This window comes from Euleptes europaea, chromosome 4, assembly GCF_029931775.1.
Source record: "Euleptes europaea isolate rEulEur1 chromosome 4, rEulEur1.hap1, whole genome shotgun sequence".
NCBI lineage: Eukaryota > Metazoa > Chordata > Lepidosauria > Squamata > Sphaerodactylidae > Euleptes > Euleptes europaea.
In genome coordinates, this window is record NC_079315.1 from 48,653,413 (window position 1) to 48,674,269 (window position 20,857).

General features: G+C 41.5%; 1 protein-coding gene across 1 annotated transcript in view; it reads left to right on the forward strand.

The window, feature by feature from the left end:
• Positions 1–121: 121 nt before the first annotated feature.
• Positions 122–20,857, forward strand: part of TJP2 (tight junction protein 2) — a 95,349-nt gene continuing 74,613 nt past the window's right edge. The window contains exon 1 of the mRNA XM_056848011.1: positions 122–221. The gene's annotated coding sequence lies outside the window, so the exon portion shown is untranslated. The remainder of the gene's footprint in view (positions 222–20,857) is intronic.

A 20,857-nucleotide genomic window follows, 5' to 3' on the forward strand; every position in this document is an offset into this window, starting at 1 on the left:
CTGACTCAGAAACAAGTGCTCACCAGCAACAACACACCCTTTCCCAAGATATCCCAGCCTACTTCCTTATCTGGCGGCCAGGAGAGCGGGCAGAGGTGGGAAAGGGGTGCGGCTACTGCCCAAGAGCCCTCCAGGTCGGAGCTGTAGGGGCGGCTGCACATCTGGAGATTCACCCTCCAGCCGTCAGGCGGGTTTCCAATCCGGATTATTTCTCACTCCAGGTAGGTATACCTTGTTGGGAGCGGGGGCGTGTGCTCGTTTTGAGTTGCTGTCCTTTCACTGGGGTTTGGTCACGCATGGCACCCTTTGTGGAAAAGGAGTGAATAGGGCGTATGCGAGGAGAGGTTTATGGGGGATTCGGCTCTCCGTTTGAGTGTTCTAGTAATCCTTCCTTCCACTTGCTCACTCCGAGGGAAAGGGGCTTGATCGGAAGAGTTACTCTTTATAAATGCGGAAATGTTGGTGCGGTCGTTGTTTGTTGGTCTTTTCTTTCAAACAGAGTTCCCTTTGCAATAGGATCGCCTGTCGGGTTTTAAACGGTGGCCACCAAACTCCGGGAGTTGGAGGCAGGTGGAGGGAACAAATAGGAGGTGTTTGGGAGGAAATCATCCTCTGGATCTAAACATCTGGTTCCGTAGCTCCATAATGGGTTTGCCTCGAGCTAATTTAAGGAGAGAGTGTAAATCTGGATCCGGATTGTGAGGTGTACGCCCATTTGTGATTTCCTGCCACTGTCCCCACCCCATCTTTGATTTGTATTAGCCTTAGTTTGTCCTTTGTTTTCCTGCTGACAGAGTCCTCCTTCCTGTGATGCTTGTTACTTATGTAGGGAGACAGCAGTTTGATTGACAGAAGAGGATTTCTTTAACAGGATTAAGAGCATATATGTTTTTCTCTTTTCAGTACTTCCAGGAAGGATGATGATACTCTCCTGGTGGGGTAGATGATGATGGTTTGGTGAATCTGTTTTTGGAGAATGGGAAGGGTGAGAATGAAGAAAAAGAAGGCCCTGGGAGCTGGTGGGAGGAGATCTGTGGTGTCAGAAAACCTTTGGACACCAGCCATGCTTTAGGTAATCAATAAGGAGAGAGACTACTATAGATTATAATTCTAAAGTATGAAATTCAGACAGACTTAAAAATATTTAAAGTGGCTTACAAATACACTCTGTTGAAAGTTGGTACCTAAAATAAAGTAGTGTTCTGTCTTCCCTCATTGCTGCCTTATTCAAAATACAGATATTTATGGGCTGACTTTGCATTTTGTAAAATGATGGTGTATTACAAAGTTGTAGCTGGAAGGGAAAGCTTTACAAAGGTGTAATTGAAAGTTCCATGTTTTTTCCCCAATAGATGTTGCTGTGTACTTTGTGCTCCTTAAGAGTTTATTATGACTACAAAAACAAACTAAAACCACCTGCTCTAGGCAGGCAACGCCATTATGGGTGTGTGTTAAGTGCTGTCAAGTCACTTTTGACTTATGGCGACTCTATGAATTAATGTCCTCCAAAATATCCTATCATTAACAGCCTTGTCCTTTATTGAGTCAATCCACCTCATGTTGGGTCTTGCTGCCTTCGAATTTTCCTAGTATTATTATCTTTTCAGTGAACCTTGTCTTCTCATAATGTGACCAAAGTATGATAACATCAGTTTAGTCATTTTAGCTTCTAGGGAGAGATCAGGCTTGGTTTGATCTAGAACCCACTTATTTATTTTTTTGCCAGTTCACAATATCCATAAAACTCTCCTCCAACACACCACATTTCAAAGGAATCAACTTTCTTCCTGTCAGCTTTCTTCACTGTCCAACTTTCATACCAATACATAGTTCATGTCATAGTATTCCCCATTATTATCTTGGGTGCCCGCAACACATCCTTACATTTAAGAATCCTTTCTAGCTGCTTCATGGTTGCCCTTCCGAGTCTACATCTCCTTTTGATTTGTTGGTTGCAGTTTCCCTTTTGGTTGATGATGGAGCTGAGGAATAGAAAATCTTGAACAATTTCCATTTGTTCATTGTCAGCCTTAAAGCTGTGTAATTCCCCAGTAGTCATTACTTTTGTCGTCTTGGTGTTTAGCTGTAATCCTGCTTTAGCACTTCCTGCTTTAACCTTCATCATTTTAAGTCTTTACTATTTTCCTATCAGTAATGTGGTATCATTTGCATCTACATTGTGGTTACCTGTACTCATCTTTATAGCCAAGACAGAACCCAGAAAATAAGAATATGGATGCTACAACTGACACCATCACAGAACACAACACTTGATAGTTGTATGTGTGTATATATATGACATGTATGTTTGTGCAAATAAAGTTCACATTAAAAAATAACACTTAATTAGCATGGTTTCTGCTAGCTAAATGATTAAATCAATGGCCTTTAGAAGGAGTAACTGCACAGCATTGCATTGTAAGTGTGTCAAGGGGGGCTTCTTCTAAAGCAGGGAAGGGAAAATGAATCCTGAAACAGATGTGTTTTTTTTTAAAAATCCCTCCAGTTCCTATTTGTAATAGAATTAAGTCTTGGATTTTTACCAGTCTGTGCATTTAGTTTTAAAATACTCTGGGAAAGTAATGTAGGTATTTATATATTATTTGCTAATGACTGAGTTTTCTGGTGCTACAAAATAACAAGAAAGAGGGCAGCCAGTGCTGTAAACCAGTAATCGGAGAGACTGATAAGATTCTGGGTGTGATCTTTGATGCCTCCTTGTCAGTGGAGGCTCAAGTTACAGCCATGGTCAAGGCAACCTTTCCCCATCTCCACCGGGCCAGGTAGTTGGTTCCCTACCTCTCCCGCCCCGATATAGCCACAGTGATCCATGCGACGGTTACCTCTAGGATGGATTACTGTAACTAGCTCTACATAGGGCTGCCCTCGAGACTGATCCAGAAGCTCCAGCTGGTGCAGAATGCTGCACCGAGGTTCCTTATGGGGTCACTGCAAGATCACATAAGCAGCTACACTGGCTCCAACTGGAGTACTGGATCAGGTTCAAGGTGCTGGTTTTGACCTTTAAAGCCTTACACGGTCTGCGAGCATTGTACCTTCGGGACCGCTTCTCCTGGTATGTTCCCAGAGAACTTTGTGCGTTTATGTGTTAAGTGCCGTCAAGTCGCTTCCACCTCATGGCGACCCTATGAATCAATGTCCTCCAAAGTGTCCTATCTTTGACAGCCTTGCTCAGATCTTGCAAATTAAGGGCTATGGCTTCTTTTATTGAGTCAATCCATCTCTTGTTGTGTCTTCCTCTATTCCTGCCACCCTCAACTTTTCCTATCATGATTGTCTTTTCCATTGACTCTTGTCTTCTCATAATGTGACCAAAATATGATAGCCTCAGTTTAGTCATTTTAGCTTCTAGAGTCAGTTCAGGCTTGATTTGATCTACAACCCACTGATTGGTTTTTTTTTTTTTTTTTTTTTGGCCATCCACTCTCCTCCAACACCACATTTCAAAGGAATCTACTTTCTTCCTATCAGCTTTCTTCAATGTCCAGCTTTCACACCCATATATAGTAATAGGGAAAATGATGGCATGAATTAACTTGATCTTGGCAGCCAATGGCACATCCTTACACTTCAGAATAATTTCTAGCTCTTTCTTGGCTGCCCTTCCCAATCTCAATCTCCTGATTTCTTGGCTGCAGTCTCCCTTTTGGTTGATGATGGAGCCAAGGAATAGAAAGTCTTCAACAATTTCAATTTCCTCATTGTCAATCTTAAAGTCTCCTGTAGTCATTACTTTTGTCTTCTGAATATAGATTGAAGAGATAGGGAGATAAAATACATCCTTGTCTGACACCTTTGCCAATTGGAAACCATTCCGTTTCTCCATATTCTGTTCTAACTGTGGCCTCTTGTCCAGAGTACAGGTTGCGCATCAGAACGATCAGATATAGGGAGTTATCGCACTTTGTGCTCCCAGTGATGTATTAACAGTTTGAAAATGTTGTAAAAAACATCGCTTTAAAAGGGTTTTTGGATACCACAGCTTATAAATGGTTGGAAGACGGCTTCACAGCTAAAGGGGCCAAACAAAGTGTGAACAGTGTTTTTTATAATGTTTTCAAACTCTTAATTCATCGCTGGGAATACAAGTGCGGTAACAGCCATAGTGGCACACCCATTTCGTTTAAAACCAGCCATAGCTTTTCGTGATCCACACAGTCAAAAGCTTTGCTGTAATCTATGAAACACCAGCTGATTTTCTTCTGAAATTCTCTATTATGCTCCTGAAACCAACGTAGATTTGCAATATGATCTCTAGCGCCTCTTCCTTTTCTGAATCCAGCTTGAACATCAGGCATTTCTCGTTCCATATATGGTAACAGCCTTTGCAGTAAGATTTTGAGCATCACTTTACTTGCGTGAGAAATTAATCCGATAGTTGCTGCAATCTTTGACGTCTCCTTTCTTGGGAATTGGAATGTAAATGGATCGTTTCCAGTCTGTGGGCCATTCTTTTTTTCCCCCATATCTGTTGGCATATTCTTGTCAAGATTTTGAGGGACTCTGTTTCTGTAGCTTGGAATAGCTCTATTGATATCCCCTCTGCTCCTGGTGATTTGTTTCTCTCAGTTGCTCTCAGTGCATCTGTCACTTCACTTCGTAAAACTGTAGGTTCTTCAAAAGATTCTTCTTGGAAGGAATCTGTCATCCTTTCATCTCTTCTGTATAGTTCTTCAGTGTATTGTTCCCACCTTTTCTTTATTTTGTCCTGTTCCGTTAAAGTATTTCCACGTTGATCATTCAGCATGCCTAACCGTGCTTTAAATTTCCCTTTGGTTTCTTGGAGCTTGTGGAACAGATCTCTTGTTCTTCCTTTTTTGTTGTTCTCTTCTATTTCTTTACATTGGTTGTTATAACAGTTCTCTTTGTCTCTACGTGCAAGTCGCTGGAACATTGCACTTAGACTTTTGATTCTGTTTTTGTCACCTTCTACTTTTGCTTCTCGTCTATCTTTAGCAATTTTAAGAGTTTCCTCAGTCATCCTTCGAGGTTTTTCTTTTCTTTTGGCTACAGGAATAATCTTTGCACATTCTTCCTTGTTAATATCTCTAGTTTCCACCCATAGTTCTTCTTGTTTACGTTCACTTGAACTCAGTAATGCAAATCTGTTCTTTACATGGTCTTTAAACTCTTCAGGAATATTGCTTGGATTGAATAGTTAAAATCTCAGTGTTGATTTTCGAGTCGTTAGCCGGCAGCCTCCATATTGCTTGGATTGTATTTTGGTGCTATGGATGTTCTGGTGATTTTCTTCAGCTTTATCTTGATTTTTGATATTAACAATTCATGATCTGTACCACAGTCAACTCCTGGTCTTGTTTTTGCTGAGAGAATAGAGCTTCTCCATCTTCTGCTTCCAATTATGTAATCTATTTGATTTCTATACTGGCCATCTGGTGATGTCTATGTATACAATCGTCTATTTGTTTGCCTGAAACATGTGTTTGCAATGAACAAATTGTTGTCTTCACAGAATTCTTTGAGTCATTCTCCTGCTTCATTCCGTGCTCCTAGCCCAAATCTGCCAACAACATTTGATTCTGCTTTGTTTCCTACTTTTGCGTTCCAGTCACCTATGATTATTAGCACATCTTGTTTAGGTGTGTGATCAATTTCTTCCTGAACACTCGCATAAAAACTTTCAATTTCTTCCTCATCAGCATCTGTAGTTGGGGCATAAACTTGAATGATGCTTGTATTGATAGGCTTTCCCTGTAGTCTGATTAATATTATTCGGTCGGACTTTATATCATAGCTCCTGACTGCCTTTGCTACATCTTGCCTCACTATTCAAGCAACCCCGTTTCTTCTGTTTTTGTTATTCCCTGAGTAAAACACGTTGTGATTTTCTGATTGAAAATGTCCTAATCCAGTCCACTTGAGTTCACTTACTCCCAGGATTGAAATGTTCAAACGTTCCATTTCTTTTTTTTACAATTGCAAGCTTACCCTGTTTCATGCTTCTGACATTCCACGTTCCTATTATATGCGTTAAACAGCTTTGGACTTTTCTTTTGCATTTACACTCTTTTGCATTTACACTGTACTCTTTTGCTTTACACTCTACATATAACAACTTACTGGGGGTCCCCGGCCCGAAGAGTGTGTGGAGGTCCTCAACAAGGGCCGCAGCCTTTTCAGCCCCGGCCCCGGCCTGGTGGAATAGTCTTCCTAGTGACATCAGGGCCCCATGGGACCTTAAGGAGTTACGCAGGGCGTGTAAAATGGAGCTATTCCGCCTGGCCTATAACTGAGGGCAGCCGCAGGTTATCCATCATTGCTGGCCTTCCTGTCTCCCCCCATTACTGTCATTGGTGTGGGTTTACCTGCTTGTCCGGCCCATAGTGGCTACTACACTCTTATTTTTACACTATCTTGTTTTATAGTAATATTTGTTGGGTTTTTCATCGATGTTTTATGATTTTATGTGATTTTAAAGGTTGTTACCCGTCCTGAGCCTGTTCAGACTGGGAATGAGGGCGGGCTATAACTATAATAAATAAATACATACATAAAACAGCAGCTACAGTGTATATTCATACACTATGGCTAAGCCCCCATTCAAGGTCTTCCCCCCCTTCTTTCCCTACCCTGAATCTTTCATCGTGTTCTTTTCTAACAAGGAGCTTTTAGATGAGTTGGGACAGAGTAAATATAGTGACTCTTGACATGCCTATCCTACATATTGGATAACTGTTCACAGCCTTTGCTTTTTAATCCCCAGATATGTTGGACTTTGCTGAACTTTTTACTTTTTAAAAGACAGTCTGAATAAGTAAAGTGGGGCGAAAGTATTCGGATGGAAGTCTTCCTTTCTACAATGTAATGGGGAATTAAATAAAAAATTATAACAAAAAGAACTGCAAGGTTAAATAGTTCATAAAACTGCATTATTAAACTCATTTTACTATGCACAAAGTTAGCTAAACTAAAACCATACAAAACAACTAGACAAGAATGCTGCTACTACTACATGTTGCTTCAGACCATCTATTTCAGTTTTGTTTTTCTAATTGTTAATCCTTGCAATTTAAGGAGTTTTTAAAAACTAACACTTTTGGTAGTAATTTTAAAGGAATTCAAAAAGTAGTATGCAGTTAGAACGACAGATCATGCTAACAGAGGGGAGGGAGAAGTAATTCAGAATGTACTAAATCCTACCTACCAATCACACTCCAACAGATTTAAGCACAGTAGAATCTAATTCTTCAGCCAATGGCCACTATTCTCAATCAGTATAAGCATATGGAAACAGGTTTGCTTCCACAATCCTACAAGTTATAATTTGGTAGATCAGGGACAGCAGACATAATTTGAAGATGCAATTAATAATTTGCACTTGCACATTTAATTGAAAGTAAGGCATCTGAATAAGCATCTTCATTTCAATTCTAGTATAACTAGTTACATGCATGACCAGGGTTGGATGAGGTCAACTGTGTATGGATCGGTCTGTGGTACAAGAATTATTCCACACTGTAACTTCTGGGTACCTTTCATTCAAACTGCTCTTCTGTGTTTAGTAAACAATTTACCCATTCAGGGTGTCCCACCTCAGAGTGATGGTAGATAACGTCTTCCTCTTTTTAAGCTCTGGACTGTTGAACTGGATTTCAAAAGTGTGTTTTATGTATATCTGTTTTTTTCCTGTTTTTTTCCAGTGGTTTTCCTTCCTGACTGATAACATCTGTATTGAATTCATTTATTTACATTATTTATAGTCTGCCTTTCTCACTGAGACTCAAGGCAGATTACACAGTGTCAGTCAATACAATCAACAGGATGGGACATACAATAAGAAATGTCATAGGACTAGGATTGCAGGAATCCGAATGAGTAAAAGTCTGAAACAAAGCTGAAATAATGCATAATTATTGACCGGTTAAGCCCCACAGTGATTGGTACTGCCCCCTGGGGGTGGGATTACCTAGGGGGACACTAAGAGCCAAAGGGCAGCAGGGAGGCACTGGAGGTGGGCCCCTTCAACTGTTTTTTTCCATTTATTTACAATACATCAACCTATGGCACCATGCTGGCAAATCTGGTGGAAACTATCAATTTTTTTCCAGACTTTGAGAAGTTTATATCACTGGATCAAGTTCATCAGTGTTGTTGAAAAGATTAAACTAAAGAGTTTTTGTTTGATTTTGAACAGATGTGCAATTAATTGTTACTGTTTTGAATTTTATTGTTATCTTCCTTATTGAGTTATACAAACTACTATTTTGAATAATGCTTTTTATAGGGTAAGGGGCACTGGATATGAGTTTATGGAACCAAGGGGGTTGGTGGCCTGAAAATGTTTGGGAACAACTGGGTTAAATGATGCAGAAATTATGTAGGAGGCTAATACATATAGCAACAGATAGTATGTACTGTGCACAGTAATATAGCCCACAGTCCCTTTCCCTGTATCAACCATCTTTCTGAATCATTTTGTTATGTGATGGTGGTGGAAAGTTCTGCCAAGTCGCAGCTGACATATGGTGGCCCCATAGGTTTTGAAGCCAAGAGATATTCAGAGATGGTTTGCCATTGCTTGCTTCTGCATAGCAACCCTGGACTTCCTTGGTGGTCTCCCATCCAAGTTATATTCTGTTACAGTATAGCCGTATTAGGTAAAGGTAGTCCCCTGTGCAAGCACCGGGTCATTACTGACCCATGGGGTGACGTCACATCCTGACATTTCCTAGGCAGACTTTGTTTATGGAGTGGTTTGCCAGTGCCTTCCCCAGTCATATTCCCTTTATCCTCAGCAAGCTGGGTACTCATTTTCCTGACCTCGGAAGGATGGAAGGCTGAGTCAACCTTGAGCCGGCTACCTGAAACCAACTTCCGTTGGGATTGAACTCAGATCGTGAGCAGAGCTTGGACTGCAGTACTGCAGCTTACCACTCTGCGCCACGGGGCTCCTCATTACCTGTGTAAAAATATGCTCCTGAAAATTCTGTTTCACATAATTTGCGGGATGCCAGGAGAGTAGAAGCCTCCCTGATATCATCAGGCAGGCCATTCCATAAGGTGTGGGCCACAACAGAGAATGCATGTGTAACCCAGCACAATCTCAGTTACACAAATCCCTATTGGAGGATAAGGGGGTGGGGTTCAAAATTCAATAAAATGACAGCACTCCTTGTGAATCATTGAACAAATGTGAAATTGCTTCAAAAATCTAAGGTATCTTTTACTAAAGTTAAAGTAGAGGTGATAAGTATGACCAAGAGTAGCAGTACTAGATATTGTTTGTAATGTTAGAATTTAGAGCTCTGATTAATTAGATGATTGGTAAATTTAAAGAGTAAGAGGCTTATATGACATATATGCAATTTAGAGCAGTTTATTAAGTGGAATTGATTGTATAAATGAGTGGTATCTGACCATTTATTGGCTTATTTACAACTACTCACTGATCGCCTTGGAAGAAGTTTTAATCTGTATGAGTATGGGTATGTTTGCGTGTTTGTAATGTTTAAATTTTTAATAAAATGTATTTTAAAAAAATCTAAGGTATCAAACATTTAATATAAACAGTATAACTTATGCAACTTGAAGTAACTAAATCATGATGACTATGAACATGGCCACACTAAAGTATACAAAATCTTCAGTGCTCTTCAGGAAGAGCGCTCAGAACATTGGTGAACAACACACAATTCCCAGTAATACAAAGGGGAAAGAAAAGTCCACATCATTCAGAATGCAGGGCTGTTTCTTCCCTTTATGCTCCTGGTGAATCCTGCTGCTGCTGAGGCTTCTGCAGACATTCTTTCTCCAGTCTGTCCGGCAAAGGAAAATTATTAACCCCCTCGGTCGAACTCTGGGCTTCCCTCTTCATTGCAGGACTAACTGACTGAGGGGTAAGAGTTTAAACTACACCTTAAAACCATTTTGTTATCATAACTCTTACAGGGAAATTCTAATGTGCCCCTTTCTCCCTAACTGGGTCCACACATACCTGCAAAAGAAAATTATTAATCCCCTCAATCGAACTCTGGGCTTCCCTCTTCCTTGCAGGTCGAACTGACTGAGGAGTGGGGCCCTTGCAGTTAGTAACATACCTAACTGTTCATGCTCAGTGAGCTCCCTAGGTCCTAAAGTCCAAAATATTGGCATGGGTTACACATGTTTACGTGCAGTTGTTGATCTTGCCCATTTGCAGGGTGGCACTTGCAGAAGACTCTGCTCAGATGAGTGAAGCTGACATGGTGAAACATAAGAATAGAGATAGTCTGTAGATATGAGGGTCCAAGGCCATGAAGAGCTTTGTGTGGGATAGCCACTACCTTGAATTGAACCTGGTAACTGATGGGCAGCCAATAGAGAAATGTAGAATGGGAGTAATAAGCATTTTCTGCCTAGTTTCAGATAGTGCATTCTGCACCAACTGCAGTCTCTGAGCTGACTTTGAGGGGAGACCTGTGTAGAATGCATTACAGTAGTCTAGACTTGATGTTATCATGGTGTGAATCCATGTGGCCAGATCAGCTGTGTCAAGGTGGGGCATCAACGTCTGGGCTAAACTAAGTTGAAAGAAAGTGTTTTTTCAGCTGCTTCTTGAGTAGTAATGTTGGATCACTTGGTTCTACACTTTCTTGAACACAACCATGGCCCCACCAACATCATCTTCTGGGCTATTCAAACAGTGATGATTTACCATAACAGGATGTTATTGAGGAAGCAGGCATAATGGATCCTCAGACTATAGTTCCACAGGGGTTAAATGAGAGCCTATGGTCATTTATGCATGGTCACTTTAACCTCCTTTATTCCCTGTTTCAGCCAGGATCAAAGTAACCCGGGTTGGGGAAAACTGTATGCATTGGCTGGAATGATCAGGGACGAAACTGTATGCTAATGGAGGCATGAATACAGAAAAGAAGTCTCCCAAGTTCAAATCAAGTCCCACACCTTTAAATGCTGCTCTGTAATTGGCTGACTTTGCAGTACTTACCCTGAGAGAAGATTTCCTTCCCCCCAGACCCAACTGCCGCATAAAAAAGAACAAAAAACGGAGCAATCTGAAAGAAGGGGGGGGGGGAGAAATCCAAGCCTCATTTTAAAAAAGCCTTTCTTTTGCTCAGAAACAGCTTTGGGGTAGCAGGAAGCACTTGAATCCCTGCCTCTACACACTGCTTTGTGATTGGCTGTGAGGGAAGCCAATCTTCTGTGCTTCCCCTGTTTGGCTATCTGCATGCTGCCTTGAAGAGGGGTTTGGAAAAGGGTGGGGCAAAGGTCAACCCGAGAACAGAGTATGCACGCTCTGTGACTCCGGAATGAGCCAGGATGAACGGTTTAATTCGGGCCAGAAGAGGAATGGGAAAAGCCAGGTTCGTTTTGCGTTAAAACCGTGTTGAGTTTCCAAGGAATGAGGTAACATGCATACTGGAAAATTTGATCCTGGCTGAAACAGGGAATAAAGGAGAGTAAAGCGACAATGCATAAATGACCAATTTGTTTTGTATCTGCTGTGACTATAAATCTTGTTGCACACTGTTTCATTGCCTTATCGTTGTGGGAACATGTAAAGAATGGCTAATTACAGGTTTGTTACTTTGTTAATCTTCTTAATTTAGAGAGTGCTTACCTGACAACCCTTTGCATATTAAACTCTATACATCTTTGTGTGTGTGTGTGTGTGTGCGCGCGCATGTGGCTTATGGCAACCACTGGTGGGGTTTTCAAGGCAAAAGACATTTGGAGGTGGTTTGCCGTTGCCTGCCTCTGTGTCCTGACCCTGGTATTCCTTGGAGGTCTCCCATCCAAATACTTGCCAAGGTTGACCCTGCTTAGCTTCTGAGATCTGATGAGATGAGGCTAGCCTAGGCTATCCAGGTCAGGACTCTGTACATCTGACTCTTAAAATATGTATAAACAGCTTTGTGCCAGGTTCAGGATGTGTTGCAAGCTTTTAAGGGCTATGGGAAGTATGTTAGGATAGGAGGAAAGGTGCTTCAGATTATGTTGTCCTTTTAGCACTCTTCTGCCTGTTGGAGTGAGAGCGACTCAGCATGCCTGGACATTGGGGGCCCCAATTTACTCTTAGCCTGATATCGTCAGATCTCAGAAGCTAAGCAGGGTCAGCCCTGGTTAGTATTTGGATGGGAGACCACCAAGGAATACCAGGGTTGCTGGGCAGAGGTTAGTCTCTTGCCATGAAAACCCCAAAAAGGGGTCGCCATAAGTCGGCTGCGACTTGACGTCACTTCACACACACACACAATTTACTCTAGGTCTGTAGTTGTTATCTCTTGAATGGGATGTTCCTCTTTGTCTGAACCTGGGGACTGCCCTCTAAACCCTCCTCCTGCTCTCTCAGTAGCCATTTTGTCTCTCTCTCTCTTTTCCGCATGGTCTACTGGTCTCTCCTGTTAAAACAATACAATCATACTTGCACTCACATGATGCTGGATTAGCTAGCCACTCATATAAGGAAATGTATTCTTTAGATTAGGCTTTCTATTTTTCCTATCAACTGCAACAAGAATGTGAATAGACTAAACTTGAATAAATGTAAGTTTTACTTTTTTGCAGTTTGCTCCTTGGGAGGATTGATTTTACTGCACTCAATATCACGCTTCCATGACTGGGCAAACTCTGCTATATTAACCATATATAAAAAACCCAATACTGCCTTCACAGCTAAGAGTGTACTAGAAAACAAGTGGAAGTAGGGGCAGGGGATTGCACTGTGAGGCATGTATAAGCTGACTTTAATGTCACCGCCCTCCCAAAAAAATTCTCCCACACAGCACAAGAAGGAGGTAAAGGTAGTCCTTCCCCAGCAGAATGTCATGACCACTCTGACCAGCTCAGTGACTGTCTTGGAGTCCTCAAGGTTGGTGGCCGAGTAGGACCAGAGGGACCAGGAGGAGCCCGCACTGCAGAGGCCTCCACTGGGAATGAACTTCCAGGGCCTGCAGGAGAAATCTTGCCACCCCCACCCCCGAGGCAGCCACCAAGCCTCTGCCATGCAGGACTTGAACCTTGCCTGTAGCTCCCCCCCCCCCCGGATCCTCTCCCACTCCTCAGCAACAGTGACAGCAGAAGACTCAGGCTGAGGAGGCACAAAGGAGGTGAAGTTCCATACTGGCAGCACACAACCCCACTGTAGAACTAGAGCAGTGCACTGTCACTTCCTTGCAGGATCGTGGCCAGAGCACAGCCCAGCCTCAGGAGCTCCAGCACCTCCCTGCAGTGCAGCTTTGGTCAATGACGTCTCAGCATGTTTAGGCTTAGGACTGGAAGACAGCCTTGTTGGATCAACCAGCTCCAGACCTTGCTCCAGCATTCCAGTCCCAGGCAAGTGCTCAGTAATCTGCAGAGTTACGTCCTGGCTTTCAAGGAGACCAGCAGACCAGGAAGTCTGAGGCCAGACGACAGAATGCCACTGATGTTTGTGGCAAGGGGAGCAGCTTTCTGTGTATCAGCCTTGGATCCCAGCAGTTGAGGCTACAGGGCAGTTTCACTGATGGACTGCTGAAGTTCAGGGCTAGGTGACCCCAAATAGTATTTTTTCATTTAGCCTGGTAGTCTTGACCAACCGTAGAGAGCGTTTCTTATTTGTCCTCTTCCTCCCCATGATTCCTATAGGCCTCAACTTTTATTTTAAATTGCCCAGCACCGAGATAGCTTAGTTTTTGTTATTTTTTAGTCATAACTGTAAGAGTAGCCAACTGTGGTATTTGAAAAAATGGCTTGGAAAAAATGCAAAAGATGAACCAAAGAAAGAGGATTCTTGAAGTGGTTGAAAATATTTCCTTTCATCTAAGAAAATGAGTGGTAGAATTCAGTTTGGATTGCATCAGTTCATAGCTGGTGTAGCTTCAATGCTGCAGGATGAAAACCATTATAATTGGTGATGAAAAAAAAAGACCTGACATAAGAATAGCTGTGATATGTTTGAGAAATTTTAGATTGGAGAACTCTCTGTATGTTAAATGTATTGTTTGAAAGTGCATTAGAGATTCTTAAGTGACTTCAGATTATGCTTCTCTAGCAGTAGATATTGGTACAACATGGATTCCCCCTCATCTGTTCTTTATATTGTCAAAGAGCAAATATCGTGGACTGTGGTATATGGGTCCTACACATGATGGGTACAGGCATATGCCTTGGACTTGTATACCCTTCCTGCTGCACAGAAACAGTTTATTGTGACCTAAATATTGTAATGGTTCAAGTCCAGTGGCACCTTAAAGACCAACAAGATTTCCAGGGTATAAGCCTTCGAGAGTCAAAGCTCTTTTAGTCAGTTAGCTGGCAAAGGTAGCTTCAACTCTCAAAAGCTTATATCCTGGAACTTTTGTTGGTCTTTAACGTGCCACTACTAACGTTCTTCTACTGCAGATCAGCATGGCTCCTGCCTGAAGCGAAATATTGGTGACTTCTTAAAAAAAAAAAAGTAGACCTTGCCCTTTGGTTGTGATAGATTGCAAACAGGGCTTATTCCATAAAGCTACTGACGTGGAAGCCAAGCGGATTGGCAGTCTGTCCAGGATAACACCATCAGAAAGTCCTCTGCTACTTAGAAAAGTGTAGTTTATTTCACAGTGCAAAGATATAATACAGATACTTCTTAATTCACAGTGGGTATCTGAAGAAGTGAGCTGTGGCTCACGAAAGCTCATACCCTACCAGAAAATATTTTTGTTAGTCTTTAAGGTGCTACTGGACTCTTGCCCTTTTTGAGATACTTCTTACACACTCTCCGCTCATAGCATCCCGCATAGAGCTTCAGTTTCACTCCATTATATACACCTGGTGGACGCAGCCACCAAACACAGTAGATGCTTAGTCATCCTGACATGGCTACTGTATTGCATCAGCCACCTGGCTATAACTGGATCAGGCCAGCTTCCTCTAGCTCTCCAGGGACTTTCAGGCTGATTGCATCATTACTAGATCCATCTGATCTAACTTGCACCTGTCAAACTAATCTGACAACCTTGTAATATTGACAGCTACATGTGCATAATTCTTGCTTCATATCAAACAGAATATGCAGAAGGAAAAGTGTAAATCCAAAGCTTACTTGCATACCCTACTGTATATAGAATCTATATATTAGCTCCCTGTGTGAAAGTACTTGTTTTTAAAGAAACTATCTCTCCCCCCTCGTTCAATGCAAATAGTTTTCCTTCCCCCGTTTGATGTCTCACTGTCAACATAGTCCCCTCCAAGTAAATGATGGGAAGAGACTGTGGCTCAGTGGCAGAGCATTCGCTTGTCATGCAGGAGGTCAAAGGTTCAATCCCTGGCATTCTCAGGTAAAAGGATCATATAGTAGTTGATATGAAAGGTCTCTACCTGGGATTCTGGAAAGCAGCTGCCAGTCAGCGTCGACCATTACTGACCTTAAAAGACCAATGGCCTGATTTTACATAAGGCAACCTCATGTGTTCAGGATTTTTTGTGTGAGTTAGGAATATCCTATTTCTGTAAAAATCCAAAGTGATGTACTCTCTTATCTAGGAAGATGAAAATATTGCCTATGTTGATAACCTTTAGATGTGGATATTGGTTAGGCAACTGTCACAAGATCCTGTAGTTTGCACTTCTGTTGTCATATTTTTGCTTGGAATGCTGTCCTCTTTAGTTATGTGTGTGTGCATGTGACTATTATAACCCATTGTTTTTAGCTAGTGAGTATCTGCTCCAGAAGGTTCAACACTGATGATGCTATTGAAATTAGTTTCATGGGCTCTTTGCAGTTGAAACTGAATAGAAGGTTCCAGTGAAACTAGCCACACACCCCAGTGCATACTTCTGGAGAAAACAATGAGGCTGTCTCTTGCCTGTGACTGTGAAATGTAGATGCTGAGTATACATGTTCCAATTGGCTGTTACCCTTCCTCATTCAAGCATCTGCTTCAGTGGCACTTTCTGTCTAACAGCCAACAGATTTGATATGTGGTACGCTAGTGCAACTTTGTATAAGCTGGTTCTCAGAATCTCTGGGAACATATGGGCTGCTCTAGCTAGGGAGGTTGAAAGGCTTTCTATAAATGAAGCAGTTGGGAACGAGGACACCAGTCTTCATCTCCTCCTGGGGAAATAATTCCTTCTAATCCTAGGTGACATCTTGCCTTCCTTTGTGCAGAAAAAGGGATGCATGTTATACTCTTTTTTTCTTCACAGAGGCCCAAGTGTGGGGCATCCAAAACTTCCTACTTTAATATTTTTGCGAGGTCTGTCCAACCACTTGCTCTGCTTTCACTGGAAACAGGTTGTGTAGTATTGTGTTAGTACACAGAAAATGGGTATTCCTGTGGTGTGCCGAGAGTCACAAGCCAATAAAACAAAAGTCTCATAAGTAACCAATATTAGGACCTTAATTTTAGGTGATTGGAGCTACAATCCTCTGTTGTGGTTAGGATTGCTAACCTCTAGGTGGGTGCTAGAGTTCTGGAATTACATCCAATCTCCAGATTACAGAGATCCGTTCCCCTGGAGAAAATGGCTGCTTTGGAGGGTAGACTGTATGGCATTATACTGGGCTGAGGTTGTTCCCCTTCCCAAACCCTGCCCTCCTCAGGCTTCACCCCCAAATCTCCAGGAATTTTCTAAACCCTTGTTGTGGTCCTCCATAACATTCCACATTTTGATCCTCCAAGTTCTGCCCTAGCCTAGTTTATTGGCATAGCTCCCCTTTCATTCCCTGGCTCTACTTGAAGGTTAGTCCATGTTGTCTTTTGGGATGCCAATCTTTCTTTCCAGCCAGATACCAGGAAAGCAAGGTCTGAGGTTTTGTTGTTGTTGTTGTTTTTGAGCTGGAAGAAAAAAGGAGAGGAATAAAACCCAACCTATAAACAAAAGCTGTTTTGTCACCAAGGTTGGGTGAAAGGAAAATATATATATAAGTCTACGTATAAATACTGAAAGTATAATTTATTAGAAGCGCTATATAAAAGTTAAAATTATTTAAAAGCATTAAAATAGCACAATGGCATTTCCTGAGGTTGATAACTATAACCACATACCAAACGTTTTTTGGCCTCATTGTTTTTGAGCTGACCATTTTAGGAATAGACGGCTTTTGTGCTGGATTCTGCCGCTTGGATCCACCAGAAACTGCAGTGCTCTGTTGCTAAATCTGTTGAGGTAACAGTTGTGTGTATGTGTGTGTTTTAAGTACCAGGAGTTGGTAATCCTCAACCTTGCCTGAAGAACTATTCATACGTTGGGAGTCATAGGAAGATGCAAATACCCTGAGAAGTTTGGAACAGTGTTCTGCTCTGATAATGCTCATTAGCTTGTGTTGCATTTGGTGAAAGTGTGTGTTTCTAGAGGTTTAAGGAAGCAATGCAGCACACAGTTCAGCAGGCAGAAATCTCATCAAAATCAATGGGATTTAAACACACTTAGCTGTGTGCTGGATTGTGCCCTAGGATTAAAGTGAATTAAATACTGAAAAATGGCCTAAGGTTTCTTCTTTAGGTGATCTAGCTCGAGTAGGATTACTTGGTGTGTTGGAAAGAAATGGATCAGTGGTATATAATATGCCTGGATTGACCATGCTATCATGTATCAGTTGCCAGGTAGGGGAAAATGGCAACAGATTTCCCAGCTCAGGCATGTTCCAGTTTCAGACCATAGCACAGAGTCAGACACCTGTGCAGGTATGAAACTTTCCTTTCCATTAGTCCTAAATTTCACAACATGTTTATTTTTCATGCATATGCTAGTTAAAAGGATTTCACAAAACCAGAATGATAATTTTATTCTCCCTTTCCACCTTTAATAATTTAGTAAAGCTGGCCCAGGCAGACCAACGCAAAATAAAATGCCTTTACAAGGTTGTTTAAAGAGAATTTGCTTCCCCTCTGGTCTCATTCATTTAATGTTCACACCCCCTCCGCCAGTAAGTGTTCAAGTAGCTCTGTCTTATTGCAGACAGAATTTTCTACCTTTCCCTGTATATTCAATTTTTACAGTGACTTTCTGTAAAACAACTTTTGAATCTCAAAGTCATTATCTTGCGTTTGTGCCAAAGTAATTCTTAAATTGATACCAACATTTATGTAACCAGAAAATAATAGTAGAGAAACGTGAATATACTTTTATAATTATTGATAGAGTATGGGAGTTCTTTATTTTTTTAATTGAAAAGTAGCAATTCCATAGTGAGAATTGCAGTTAAGCCATCAGCTGTGACTTGGCTTCCACTGTGTGTTCTGTACATTTATGGTTAACTACATAGTAAAATGCCCAGATCAGTTTTATCTATTTAGTCTGTGAGAGATTTCCACTCTTGAGCACTATAACACACCACAATCTCTTATCGTGTTAAGGTACAGTGTGCTGTAAAGAGAGAGCAAGAAGGGACCGAGCAGCACTGGTGGCAGGGGCGCCTGTAGGACAAGGAGTAAATTTAGTAAGATAAGTGGGATTACTTGCTAGTTCGTGGGATTATATTGAAGTAAGGCATAGTTGATCAAATGCCGAATGGTTCAGGTATTTTCATAGGCAGAGGACTGAAAAATAAAATGGCAATTTCAAATCTCACTCCTGGGGATTAAGATCAAATTCTTCTTCTTTTTGAAAGAGGCTTTCTTACGTTTCAAATACACAGCAAAATCTACATAGGCTATGTGGGGATTCACATCCATTGTAGTTCTAACAGTTTAAGTTTCACAATTTGAAATTGTATCTCTTATTTTCTTTTGTGTAAGAACAGAGTTATATGTAGCATTGCCAACCTCCAGATAGCACCTGGAGATCTCCTAGAATTACAACTGGTCTCCAGACTACTAGAGATCAGTTCCCCTGGAGAAAAAGGCTGCTTTGGAGGATGGACTCTATGGCATTATACTGGGCTGAGGTCCCTCCCTTCCCCCAAACCCTGCCCTCCCTAGGCTCCATCCCCAAATCTCCAGGAATTTCCCATCCTGGAGTTTGCAACTGTTATATTAGAATCTGTTCATTGTAAGAAAAATAGCTTAACCCTCCCCCTTAAATATAGTTATATAACGTAACGGCTGTATTACATATGGTCCAGGTACATACAGTCTATCATCTGTTAACCCCCCCCCCTTGTAAAATGGAATTTTTAGCTGAACCAGGGATTGCATGCAAGCAGTGCCCTTCAGCTGTAAAACTGAAGCAGTTATCAAAATTAAAACAATTTAACAAACAATAACAAAAACATATTATTTGACCATGATAAAAGCAGCATTAAAAACAAAGAAGCTGTAAAAGCACAGATATTATTAAAGTAGACATAAATAAATGAAAATTGCACAGCCCTAAAACCAAAAGACAAAGAACACAACCATAAAAAGCACATTAGGCCTCATTTCTCATCAAGATCCCCATCCTTTACGCAGACATACCTCTGCCTGTGGCTATTGCTGTGGTTGCTCCATGCCAGCTGAGGTAAAGGTAAAAGTTTTTAGCCATTGTTTTTTTACATTGCATTGTTTTTTACATTTTACACGTGCAGCATCCGGTCTTTTTTCCAGTATGTGATGCTGAAGCTCAATACAGTGCCCTGGTACCATGGACCGACTGGCCTTGAAGTCCAATGGGGTAGACTTCCAAGTAATTATTCTTAGGAGAGGAGGACAGAAGTTCTAGTGATCTTACCATAGAAAGCAGTGTTGGTTTGGGAAAAGTAATATAGTCAGTGCTTTTTCTTTCTTTGTAATCTACATTTCCTCAGGGCATCAGGCAATATTTCTTTTGAATTCTCTTTAAAAAGCACTTGAAAGCTGTCTGAAGAGAGGAGTCAGATTTATATTTTAATTACTTAAAAGTAGGGGAAACCTTTGATGGAAGCAGGCCATTTTATTTTCCTTTTGTTGGCACGTGGTGGTATAGATTTTATTGCACACTGCTTGTAGATAGTAACCTTGCTCCCAAGCCTGAGGCTCAAAATTAAGTAAATGGATTCACCAGGCTGACAACCATGAAGCATTTGGTAATTCTCTCCTCTGGAGGAGTAGAAAAGAGACCTGTCATTCACTGTTGCTGAGCATTCTTTTTTGGCGTCGAACAAGTTAGAGAGAAGATGAAGATCATGTGCTAGTACCTTTATTTTTAATATCACTCTTCTTAACTTCATAAAATATTTTATGTAAGTATTTAATGCTGTGTGTGTGGGTGTAGTTTGCACTTTCAAAAGTTGCCAACCTCCAGGTGGGAACTGGAGATCTCCCAGAATTACAATTGATCTCCAGATGACAGATCAGTTCCCCTGGAGAAAATGACTGTTTTTAAGGTTGGACTTTATGGTATTATACCCCACTCAGGACTCTGCACTCCTACAACACTGCTGTCCCCAGACTCTACCCCCATATCTCCAGGAATTTCCCAACTAGGGTACTAGCTGGAGATCTCCCACTATTACAACTGATCTCCAGCCGAGAGAGATCAGTTCCCCTGGAGAAAAGGGCCGCTGTGGCAATTGAACTCGATGGCATTGAAGTCCCTCCCCAAACCCCGCCCGCCTCAGGCTCCGCCCCAAAAATCTCCAGGTATTTCCCAACCTGAAGCTGGCAACTCTATTCCCATCCCAGAGTTGGCAGTCCTAGTTTTCAAAATTATTCCTCCCACTCAGTGTGATGCTACGTGCATGTAATTGTTAGGCCCCTACTAAAGAGTGTTTATACATCTAGATTTTTCACTTTGGTTCTACAGTGTTATAGTGACTTCTCTTCATACTGACGAACTGAGTTTATCGCATTTTTTAAAGTTAGCAATACACTCACTGCTTCTCTTAAAAATTGCCAGTATTGTGTCATATTTTTTGTCTGTCGGTGCTATGAATAAAGTTATGTGACAAAAGTTATACCGAATCTCAAGACATCACAGCTGTTAGGACATGTCTTTCAGATGT